Raw genomic sequence first — 13550 nt, 5'->3', positions numbered from 1 at the left:
GGCTACTATGTAATATATATGTGTTTACAGCCGTTTAATCTTATCTCAACAAAACAGTATGAACCAGGCTACTAAGTAATATATATTTGCTTACAGCCACTTACCCTTGTCACAACAAAACATTATGAACCAGGCTATTATGTAATATATATGTGTTTACAGCCGCTTACCCTGATCTCAACTAAACATCATGAACCAGGCTACTATGTAATATATATGTGTTTACAGCCGTTTGCCCTTATCTCAACTAAACATCATGAACCAGTCTGCTAAGTAAATTTGTATGTGTTTACCCTTGTCTCAACTAAACATTATGTACCAGGCTACTATGTAATAATTATGTGTTTTCAGCTGCTTACCCCTGTCTCAACTAAACATTTTGAACCAGGCTACTATGTAATATATATGTGTTCACATCCACTTACCTTGTCTCAACTAAACATTATGAACCAGGCTACAGAATAATATATATGTGTTTACAGCCACTTATCCTTGTCTCAATTAAACATTATGAACCAGGCTACTGTGTTATATATACAATATACATATGTGTTTACAGTCGCTTACCCCTGCCTCAACTAAACATTATGAACCTGGCTACTTTGTAATATATATGTGTTTACAGCCGCTTACCCCTGCCTCAACTAAACATTATGAACAGGGCTACTAAGTAATTTATATGTTATTACAGTCGCTTATCCCTGCCTCAACTAAACATTATGAACCAGGCTACTATGTAATATATATGTGTTTACAGCCACTTACCCTTGTCTCCACTAATCATTACGAACCAGGCTATTATGTAATATATATGTGTTTACAGCCGCTTACCCCCCTGCCTCAACTAAACAATATGAACCAGGCTACTATGTAATATATATGTGTTTACAGCCGCTTACCCCCTTGCCTCAACTCACCACACCAATACATACAAAGCCGGCTTCTCTTATAAATTTGGACGACTCCAAAAGACGAATTGCCAGAGCAACATCACAGCAGTTTCAGATGTGACTAATGCTAAAAGTGACGTGTTACACAAAGCACTTACATAGCTCGAAGAGCTGCCGTTTTATAGACTTCGGTTTGTTCATTTTTATGGTTTTATGGATGAACAATCGCCTTATTTCCCCCCTATACATTTTTGTACCCCTTTTTTGGTAGCACAGCTTCTTTAGAATTAAAGCTGTTTATTTGTCGGTTTTGTTAACTGTCCAAAAAGATAACTAAGATTCTTAGAGTGTCTATGTAGAAAATTTTCATAAAAATAAAATTTTTAATTAGGGCAGACTAAGGATTAAATTTTTATTTAATTATTATTTTATTTTCAATATCTTATTTGGATCTTAAAACCTTGTTTTTTTTTTAAATGTTGTATGTGTAATAAGTCTTGAAATAGTGCAACATTGGACTCAAATAAATATTCTAAGAAAAAAAACAGTACTACTTTAAGCCTATTCTTTTTTATAGAAAGTATAAAATTTTAATATTCTGATATGAAAGTTAAGTTATTTAAGTTATTTAAAGCTGACAGTATCATATCTAGAGTTTGTAGATGGTATCTTAACAGCTCTATTTAATAATTTTGGTCCATTCTTGGATCAATTGGTCTTAGCAAGCTTTGCAGGCATCCATTGACCGACAGATATTTATCAAAATCTTTCAGCTTTCTAGCTTAATTAAAAAGCAACATGAAACAGAAGTTGCTGTTAAAGACACCCTAACTACTCTGTTGGAGTAGACAAGTTTTTCAAAGCAATTATTGCAATATTCCAACGGAAATGTATTTATACTGATGGTAAAGTTGTAGGCAAAATAGTTATTGTTTTGATTTTTCCTGACAACGCATAAGTTCATGCAAATGTTTGCTAAAATATTTATCTCTATTTCTGAACAAACAGAAGCGACTTTTATTATTCTAAAATTACATTTTGTTCTGGTTGTAATTATTGGTAATGAAAAAGACTTTCTTCACCTTAAATGAAATAATTTATTTGTAGCTAAATCCTTAAATAACGTACTTGGTAATGTTGGGAAGCTTAAGATCTCAATAAATACTGAAACAATAGAGTCCTCTATTTTAGGTAAGCATCACAAAGGTCTTGTGTTGGTTATTTTGTTTTAAGATTTCTTCTTGTGGTGGTTTCAAGCTATTTTTCTAACCACTCCCTGCAACTTCGAATAAAAAAAACCTTTATGTATGTATCTATTAAGAAAAAAATACTTACAAGTACATACAAACGAAGTGTAAAGAGTATCTTAAGTCGGCTATTAATATAATTGAATATGTTTTGCGGATATCCAAATGGTCTTTGCGGATTGATTTGTAGTTTTTACAAGGTAAATTATTTGCACCTTCAAACATGTGTATTTTAAGAAAGTGATATAGCACTCGAAGATAATATCTTTTTATTTAAATACTATTTTAGACTTTAATAGGATTTACTTAATAATGCCTATTGACTTTATGAAATGAAAATGAAATTATTTATGGTTGACTCACTTTCGAAATGGTATACCATATAGCCGATTCCCAATCCTTTTTATGAATTTTTGAGAACCAACATCATAATTTTCCTTACTATTATGTTAGTCCTTCGTAGAGGTTGTATAAATACTTATTGGTCTGATATGCGGTGAAAACTTTGGAAATGTAAATGTGTTATCTATAAAGGAGCTGACCTAATTATTAGGTTGTCTGTTAGTCCTTCAGTATGCAGAGTAACTGCCAGTTGTGAAACATTTAAAAATATCTCTATATCCACTCTAGTTTATTATTTCATTGGGATCAACTGCAGTTCACGGTAAAATATTGCTGGTAACGAATATTTCCAAAAATCTATGAATTTTAAAGGCTGCTAGCTACCAAACGGCTGAACGTACAGATCATGCCCGCACACTGTTTTAAGCGGCATAAGAAGGCCTACAAATAATCTGGAATAGCCATAAATCAATGATGCATAATTATCTCGCAGTGCAGAGAAATGCGCGAAAAAGACCTATTATACGCGTTTTTTCTTCAGTGAAGCTTTCCCTGTGCATCATTGGATCTTGGCTATTCCAGATTATTTGTAGGCCTTCTTATGCCGCTTAAAATGGTGTGCGGGTATGATCTGTACGTTCAGCCGTTTGGCAGTTAGCAGCCTTTAAATTTCATAGATTTTTGGAAATATTCTTTACCAGCAATATTTTACCGTGAACTGCAGTAGATCCTTTCATTGTAGTGTAGATTTGGTTAGGTTAAGATAAAATGTAACAAACCCCTACAGGGTTTAGGGAATCTCAAAGATAGGGCCTGCACAAAGTTAGAAATAAACAAGTGTTTCGCTTCATATGAATATTGTCATTCTTGTGTTTGACTACATTTCTTGAATTAGGCTATAGAATAAAATAGAGATTTAAAGAGGGTTTGCAATCAGTTTATTTTCTTCCCTTCAGTTTTTTTCTCCCAAATTTACTTCAAAGATCACAAGAGTTAAAAAACTTTTAGGTATTAACTAAGGCTTCTTGACTTTTGAAACCTATATTTTAAGCACTTTTTAGAGTTTCAAATCTATTTTTGAAGTCTATTATAGCTCGTGGACTCGCCTGCCATTAATTACAAGCACATACTAATATAGTCTTTTTTGTGGAAAATGTATTATTTCCACTTTTTTCCAGCATTCTACATGTATCATTTCTATTAGTAAAAAAAACTTTTAGTATAGTATTACTCGCGGGCGATGGATTCTTAATTAGTCAAGTTACTAATTGATAGATCCAATATATATTCTATATATTTTTCCTATTCTTTGGCCAAACTAGGCATGTAAAGGATATCTTTTTTTTGTAGTAGATTAAGATTCCACAAAAAAAAATAGATTTAACAAACAAGGCCGCTCAATATGGTTGGGTAGTAAGGGGGTAAAATTTTACCTTTGAAGTATTTTCTAAATTAGTCCGGGGGAGGGGGGGGGGGAGGCAGGGGATAGCAGAGTTTCTTAAAACTGGTTTTAATATCAAGATAACTAAATAAGTTATAATAAAGTGCATTTTGTAACAAGCCTAAAATTGTGACAAAAATAAGTTTTAACCGAAGGAAAAAGTTTGAAACGAGTGTTTTGATAATTGCATTACAAGTTTTGCCTATCAACAATGAAATTCAATATGATCAAACTAGGAGCTAACTAATTAAACAAAATTTGTGTTTTTAATAGAGGAAATACATTTGTTTTTCTTTGTTATAAGAAAAGATGGAAACAGCAAACAGGTTTAAAATATGCATTGGTGTTATTGAAGTAACTGAACTATAAGTATTTACATACCCACAAAATCTTCACCATTAATGCTATTAAAAAATGAATAAAAAAAAACCGAAAGAAAGGTCTTTAGAATTTGGCACCTTTTCTTTATGAAACTAAATGAAACAAATCGAACAAATAATTCTTGGTTAATTCCTTATGTTATGTTTTTAAATTAAACAAGGATGAGAACATCCATAAAAGCGAAGCACTGAAACGGTAGGACAAACGGACATTAACAATTGTATAGTATCTGAACTGAAAAATCGGAACATAAATGTATAAATGTCGAATCAAAATTGTAGGTAAATTTGTTAAAAAACTGCTTAAACAGGATAATGTTTATGGACATACTTACATTTTTGGACTTGATTATAGAGTTGCTTCGCTTATAATATTGTTCTTTGTTGTCCCAGGAATCAATATACCAAAAATCAGATCAAACGGATAATTAAAACACTTGAAAATTTGTTGTTAAAAAAGTAGAAAAATCAACATGTTTAAAATGAACGTACGGACATTCTGGTAATGATTATAGAGTTGCTACGCTTTCTAAATCGTACCCAACTACTACAGGAATCATCATGCAAAGTTTGAAATCGATAGGACAATTCTAACATGCCTAAATTAACGAATAAAAGCTATCTATCTCGGACGGACGGACGGACGGACGGACTACGGACGGACGGACGGACGGACGGACGGACGGACCGACCCTAATTATAGAAAAGCTTCGATTTAAAAAAAAATATTGATTATAACTTGTTCCAATCTCTGGTTTTGTGACTTTAAAGTGCCTTTTTTCAGCATAAAAAATAGGACAGTAGTAGTTGAATATTATTCACAACATGCAATATCTTGTATAAAAAAGTTTTATCAAGATGGCAAGTTTGAATGAATTGAAAATGAGCATGACACACTACACTATGGCCTATAGTAGGGACAAATATTATTTTGTAGAACAAATCTCAAATAGATATGGTTTTCCAATAATGAATTATACTGTGTTTTTGGACAAAAAATCACAGTTGTATAAAAATGGAGAGAAATATTACACTATGGTTTGCTATCCCTTGTCCAATTAAAATCTTGTGATGTAAATATTCATTTTGTAGTAAAAACCTCATTTAATCAGCAGTTTTTCAATATTAAGCAACAGCACCTTTTCCTGACACAAAAAAGGTTTGAGGTCATCCGCCAATCACATGATGCTGTTGTATTTAAAACCAGTTTTTTTAATGGATGAGCTTAAAACTGTGGCGTTTACAGCGATTTACCAAGGGATGTGTGAAACCATTAAGGAGTAAAAAAATGGTCTTCTAAGTTTAAATTTTGAAGGGGTGTGTGTGTTGACACCCTCCTAAGGTACGCTACTGCATTAAAACATTTTTATATATCCTTATCAAATTAAATGTTAATGGAAACTTGGTTAATAAATGAATGAAGCTATAAAAAAAGACAGTTGTACATTAATTCAAAAGAAATAATTTCATAGTTTTGCAAAACTAATAAGTCAGTTAAAACAAATATGCCAAAATTTATTATTCCCAATGTTCATTGTGGTATTTTTCCTATGATTGAGTAAATACTTGGATATAATTTATGTCTACTTGTGACATTCTTGCAATTTATTTCATACAGTGCTCAATAAACCATAAATTGCAAGTCAAACCTAATTGTACATCCAATATTTTATAGGCCCAATTTATTCTTGTACCTTTTTATGATAAATCAATTTTGTAGGGTCAAACAAAACTTAAATAACATATATCTTATTATTTGAAACCCTTTTTGGTTAATTTTATTAATCCAGGGAAAGATGGGACATGGAATTGGTAACCCAAAGCTTGAAACATTTTTTCATAATGGGTGGCTAAAACTTTTGAGTACTTTCATTAAGTTTTGTTTGGTTGGTTCCTAATTAGTAAACCAATAACAGAAGGAGCAATTATGTTTATCATAATTGGGGATATAAATTAATTTATCATTAATTGTCTTAGCCCTTAATATTAATAAATTAATGGATTAGTTTGTTTAATTAGCAAGGCTACTCTATAAGTGTTTTAGTCTGTTCATATCTCCATTTGACTTGTCCCATTTATCCTGAAATATTTAGAACATATTTGTGCCACTCTGTGCCAATTGTGGTACTGTAGAGGGTAAAGTATAAGTTAGTATTCAAGAATACATTAATCTTGTCCCATTGAGAATTTTTAAATATTTAGAACATATTTGTGCATCTGTGCTCAGTGTGCTACGGCAGAAGGTAAAGTAAAGGCTAGAATTCGAGAATATATTAATCTTGTCCTATTGTGAATTCAGAAATATTAAGAACATATTTGTGCCACTGTGTGCCTACTGCAGAGGGTAAAGTATAAGTTAGTATTCAAGAAGAGATCTCATCTTGAGAAAAAGTTAATAGACCGAGTGATTTCTCAAACATTGCTTTGCCCCTTTAATCTCTCTCTCTCCTTGCCTCATTTTTTCCCTCTCTCTTTATTAATGTTTAATCTAAGCAGTGACACGTTTAAATAGTTGTAGAATGTTAAACAATTTTCCTTTAAATTAAGTTTTCGCATATCAAAGCAATTCATTTCAAATGAAAATATCTTCTCAGCTTTTTCTTTAATTCTAAAATTAGAGTCAAATATTTGAAATGCTCAAAGCTCCTAAATTTGATTTTACTTTACCCATTTATCTAAGAATTTGTAACCAATATGAAAACACATTTATTTAGTAATATTAATAGAAAATAATGCTCACATAAAACTTGTAATAAATTTTATTTTGAAGTGATTATAAAAGAAAACTAAAAATCACTAAATAATGTTATATCTTTGTTTAACCAAACAAGAACACATAATACCATAACAAGTAATAATGAACTAAAAATGAAATTCAATCAAAACAAACATGAAATCATAGATATTATAAAAAGAGTTATAGAAAAAGAGTAGTACTCATAATGGTCATAAATAAACACAAAATTTAGGACTCCATAGTCACCAATTAAGATTAACCCAAATATCATCCTTACATACTCATCACATACATAGTTACGTTGTTACAGACATAGTTAGGAACGCAAATCTCTAGCTAACATACATTATAAAATGTAGGGTTACTTTTTTTCCATTTATTCTAAAGAATAAATTGACAGGCAAAGATTTGTCTTTATTTTTGACAGGTTTTCTTGAATAATTGGATTAGCTTTCAACACATGTTTTCAATGAGACAATTTTAGCAGAACAGCTACTCTAGAACATACCTCATCAATACCTCTGGGTTCAGGGGAAACCTAGGGCCAGACCTTTCTAGAAAGGTTCTAAGGTTCTAACATCCTAAATATTGCAACAACCAACCTTTTGATTGCATGACCTTTGTCTTGAAGTACTTACTGAGCATGGTAGCGAGTAATGCCTGTTTTCAGCCAAGGCATCCCCCTTAGTTTTCTATTAATGAATCTGACATAGCAGCAGTAGGTACAACTTTAAATGTCTTTTGAGCCGAGATTCAAACCAATCGCCTCACCAACGACAAAATGGAAAACAATTTCTTAGGTCATATTTTCTATACCACCTTTGTGTATTAATCTTCTTGTTTTCTTTTATCTTCATGTTTTTGCTAAACCTTTTTTATTCCTGACAAATCCTTATCATCACCTTTCAATTTTTTATACATTTTACTATTCTTCAAAATATTTATTTTTCTTTTATCTACAATTTTAGCATATGTTTTTTCCAGCATGGCTTCGAAATCGATTATTATCCGCTTGATTAGACTCGGTTCTCAGTCATACTGAAACATAATGTATAGCATCCTATTACAGACAATTTTCCACAAATATTAAAATTAACATCATTAAATTAGTATCAGTTTTGTTAGCCCGGGCCTGCGGCCCCTCGTGGCTAACTGTCTATAATACTATGCGATATATAAGAACAGCTACTTTAAAACTAATAGTATGTCTGTCCGTCTAATGATAGAGGCCTCTATAGGCGAACCCGCTGGTCCTTATATATAAAGAAGAAAAACTTTTTTTGTTTGTCTCTTTAAGATCTTGCTAACCAATGAACCAATTGAGTTTTCTATTTTAGGGAAACTTTCCTTAGATCCCGAGATTTTTAAAGTATTTTTTTTTTGTAAATTTAAGTCTTTGAATAGTTTCTAGCTCCTTTTTTCTCCCTTAGTTGTTAGGGGCGCAACCACTAGTCGTAAATATAAAGTTAAAGTATATCAATGATGTGATTTATAATATCTGTAATTACAAATTAACCGATCTGTAATTTACATCTATAAACTGTACCAAACTTGAATCTTGATGTTTTATATCTTAACTTCTACCATGTAATGAACATAGATTTCAAACAGTTATTATCCTGCATCACATATCAAACACACACACCCACACTCTCACACACATGCACACACACACACACACATTCATATATTTATGAATTTATAGCACACTGTAAAAAAAGCAATCCATCCAGTAGGAATAAATGGAAAGCACAATATTTATGGCATACTCAATAGTATACAATATTTAAGTTCCAATGATTAGGGGTATGGAAGGTAGGAAACCTGTCATATTCAGACTATGATCAGGTGCAAGGACGTCCAAGCTTTTTTGGCGGGGGTGGGGGGTGCAGGGGGAGGGTGGTGTGTTAGATGGGTAAGTGAAAAATCTCATTAGTTGGGGTAAATTAGCTTTGAGATGGGGAAGCGTGGAGGTTAAAAAGTAACCCTCCCCCTAAGTGATTACAAAGTACATTATGTCTAATTGTCTGAAATTAGAAAGTTTTTTTTTTGGAGTGTATTCCAAATTTTAAGCATTGTTCTTTCTCTTTGTCTGTGTGTAAATGTTGGAAGAAATATGGGACAGTTGGGACTCTGTATCAGAATTATGAAGTTTCTCCCGAGCTCAAACTACCATTTATATGGAAACTACCCGGTATAAATTTAACTAAAGGACCCATTACATAAATGAGATAAATGCACAATCTCGGCAACTCTCTCTATCTCTTTCTCACTCTTTCTCTTTCTATGCCTCTCTCTTTATTATTTTCTTTCCCTTTTCTTTCTCTATGTATATTCTTTCATTCTAGCGTTTCAGGTTAAAATGGAAAGTCAATCAAGTAGTAATTTAAGTTTTTTTTTACAATTACTGAAATATGTATCAAATATGCGTTCTCTTTACTGAGATAATTTAACTTATTTGGTAGATTGACTTATCTATTTTCTAGTAGGTACACTCATTTTCTTATATTGTAAACTAGAATAGGCGTAGGCAATTTTTACCTTTAAGTAAACAGCAAAAATAACCCTTTTTAGCCACTGTGAGGGGCTCTAACCAAACCAGTCATTATAACAGTAGGTTACCAACCATGCAGAGCTCTTATAATCTTTAACAGTCTACAGTGCTCATAATGCGATAGGAGGGAAAGCTCCATTGGATTTTATCGGATCATTTACTTCTTCCTCAATTCTTTAATGTGAAGTTTGAAGGGAATATGATCTTTCTATCTGTGTATGTGTTGGATTTAGAATAGCTAGGTTGGTCTTTGTTTCATTTTAACATTTCTTGATATAAACAAGGCATTTAATTGTTGTCGACTAAAACACTAACAAGGTGGGAAATATACAAAGAATATAATCAAAAGAATAAAATGTCAATCAACACGAACGGTTTTGGCAGATGATTTAAAATTCAGGGAGTTTACAATAGCAAAAATTATATATTCTAAGTATAGTTAAATAAAAATCTAGACCAATCGATCTACAATTATCATGAAACTTTTTCACTTGCCTTGGCAGGTTTTAACCTATTTGTCAGGAAATGTAAAACCTGCTGAGACAAAAGGCCCTAGATATACAAAACTCTAGAAATTTTTTCATTATCTTACTTAAAATAAAAAAACAAATTTTAAACCTACTGAGGAAAAGCATCTAGTTTAATAATTTAAATTGCTTCACTATTACGAATCCAAAAATAAAAGAAAACACAATCTTATCTAAAAGATATTAGTATAATAATCGCAATTAATCATAAAGTCATTCACATAAAAATAAATACAAGATCTATTTTTTCCAAAGATAAAAAAAAATGTGCAATCATTCAATAATTGTTTTATGTCATGAGTTTGTTTCTCTTAACCTTTACTAATATCTTGTAAAATGACAAATTTATTTTCAAAAATTCATAAAATATCAATTTATTTATTAGGTGAGAAAGACTAAACTACATAAATTTTGTGTCCCTTATGAGGAAGACGATTCATATGACGTCATATAAAGGGAAAAGAAAAAGGGAAGGGGGGAAAAAAGAGATAGGAGAAAAGGGAATCGTCTTCCTCAAAAGTGACACAAAAGTTTTGTAGTTTAGTCTTTCTCTTATTAGGTACACTAGCTGATATAAATTTTTAGCAAAATAATTAATTAAAAATAATTAAGAAACTTATGTTGCCCAAAATTTGTCTATATTCTTACTCTACAATGATACTTTACTGCTGTTACCGATCTTCTACACAAAGAAATAATTAACCAACAAGGATGACAACATCCATAAAAGCGAAGCACTGAAACGGTAGGACAAACGGACATTAACACTTGTATAGTATCTGAACTGAAAAATCGGAACATAAATGTATAAATGTCGAATCAAAATTGTAGGTAAATTTGTTGAAAAACTGCTTAAAAACAGGATAATGTTTATGGACATACTTACATTTTTGGACTTGATTATAGAGTTGCTTCGCTTATAATATTGTTCTTTGTTGTCCAGGGAATCAATATACCAAAAATCAGATCAAACGGATAATTAAAACACTTGAAAATTTGTTGTTAAAAAAGTAGAAAAATCAACATGTTTAAAATGGACGTACGGACATTCTGGTAATGATTATAGAGTTGCTACGCTTTCTGAATCGTACCCAACTACTACAGGAATCATCATGCAAAGTTTGAAATCGATAGGACAATTCTAACATGCCTAAATTAACTAATAAAAGCTATCTATCTCGGACGGACGTACGGACGTACGGACCGACCCTAATTATAGAAAAGCTTCGCTTTTAAAAATGACAATACGTTAAAGAACTGCTTCGCTCCTTTTCTCAACCCCTTTCCTTTTCCTTAAAAATATGAAACAACGGTTTTTCATATCGATTCAGTTAAACCTTATCTAATTATGGCTGATAAAAAAAAACTAATGGTTTATTATTAAAAAGCAGGGGAACTATATATTATATATTTTATGAGATATATAATTGTAAATAAATCAAGCACCCCTCTCCCCTTTGTGACATCTATAAATTTCCCCCCATTACTGACCTTCCCAATTCACATTGTTATTAAACCTCAAAATAATGTCCTATCCCCCCACCCCATTGTTCTCCTTTCCCTCAATTTAAAATAAGGAGCAAAAAATGAGAACGGGGTATTGTTCCTGAAAAAAAAGAGATGGATTTTTCTTTGATTTATAGGAAGGAAAGATGAGAGGAACACATATAGTGGGGTGTGGCGAGGAAATAGCTGGATTTTACTTTGCAAAGTATTGATAATGACAGGGCCATACTAACTTTGTTGTATTGGTAGGTGGCTAAGATTTATATTGATACATTATCTTGCTATGTTAGGGCAACACTATCTATGTTGTATGAGTAGGTAGCTAAGATTTATATCGATACCTTATCTTGCTATGTTAGGGCCACACTATCTCTGTTGTATGGGTAGGTGGTTAAGATTTATATCGATACCTTATCTTGCTATGTTAGGGCCACACTATCTCTGTTGTATGGGTAGGTGGTTAAGATTTGTATTGATACATTATCTTGCTATGTTAGGGCCTCACTATCTCGGTTGTATGGGTAGGTGGCTAAGATTTATATTGATACATTATCTTTTTAACTTAGGGCCACACTATCTCTGTTGTATTGATATGTGGCTAAGATTTATATTGATACATTATCTTGCTATGTTAGGGCCACACTATCTCTGTTGTATTGGTAGGTGGCTAAGATTTATGTTGATACATTATCTTGCTAAGTTAGGGCCACACTATCTCTGTTGTATGGGTAGGTGGCTAAGATTTATATTAATACATTGTCTTGCTAAGTTAGGGCCTCACTATCTCTGTTGTATGGTTATGTGGCTAAGATTTATATTGATACCTTAGCTTGCTATGTCAGGGCCACACTATCTCTGTTGTATGGTTATGTGGCTAAGATTTATATTGATACCTTAGCTTGTTATGTTAGGGCTACTCTATCTCTTTTTTATGGGTAGGTAGCTAAGATTTATATTGATTCATTATCTTGCTATGTTTGGGCCACACTATCTCTGTTGTATGGGTAGGTAGATAAGATTTATATTGATACCTTATCTTGCTATGTTAGGGCCACACTATCTCTGTTGTATGGGTAGTTGGCTAAGATTTATAATAATACATTTTCTTGCTAAGTTAGGGCCACACTATCTCTGTTGTATGGGTAGGTGGCTAAGATTTATATTGATACATTATCTTGCTATGTTAGGGCCACACTATCTCTGTTGTATGGGTAGGTGGCTAAGATTTATATTGATACATTATCTTTCTAAGTTAGGGCCACACTATCTCTGTTGTATGGGTAGGTGGCTAAGATTTATAATAATACATTTTCTTGCTAAGTTAGGGCCACACTATCTCTGTTGTATGGGTAGGTGGCTAAGATTTATATTGATACATTATCTTGCTATGTTAGGGCCACACTATCTCTGTTGTATGGGTAGGTGGCTAAGATTTATATTGATACATTATCTTGCTATGTTAGGGCCACACTATCTCTGTTGTATGGGTAGGTGGCTAAGATTTATATTGATACATTGCTTAACTTTCATACACACAACATTTGGATCATACAATATTATAGAAAAAGATGATTCTCAAAAACAACTAAAATATTTAGAATTTACAAAGGTGCATAGCTTTTACTTAAAGCTAAGAGCCCCGAGTGAAACAAAATATAATACAAGATATTTCAGTCCTTATATGTAAGATGCATGAGAGGTTGACGCACCCCCCCCCCCCCCCGGACCTTTTGCACCAACCCAAGTATGAAATCATGCCATTATCCTACAATATAAAGTACAAATTTTTTTGTCTGAAAGTTTAAGTTTTTAAATTTAATGAACTGATAGAGTTCTCTTTGTAACATAGGTTCTAGAATGTTTTTAGGCTACTTCTTTCCCCTATGAATACAGACCATAAATGCTGGGGGAAAAATACTATTTATT

Source organism: Acartia tonsa, chromosome 1 (assembly GCF_053477335.1).
Source record: "Acartia tonsa isolate MP-2025a chromosome 1, ASM5347733v1, whole genome shotgun sequence".
Taxonomy (NCBI): Eukaryota; Metazoa; Arthropoda; class Copepoda; order Calanoida; family Acartiidae; genus Acartia; species Acartia tonsa.
The sequence above is the reverse complement of the archived record's forward strand: the minus strand, read 5'-3'. Positions refer to the sequence as shown.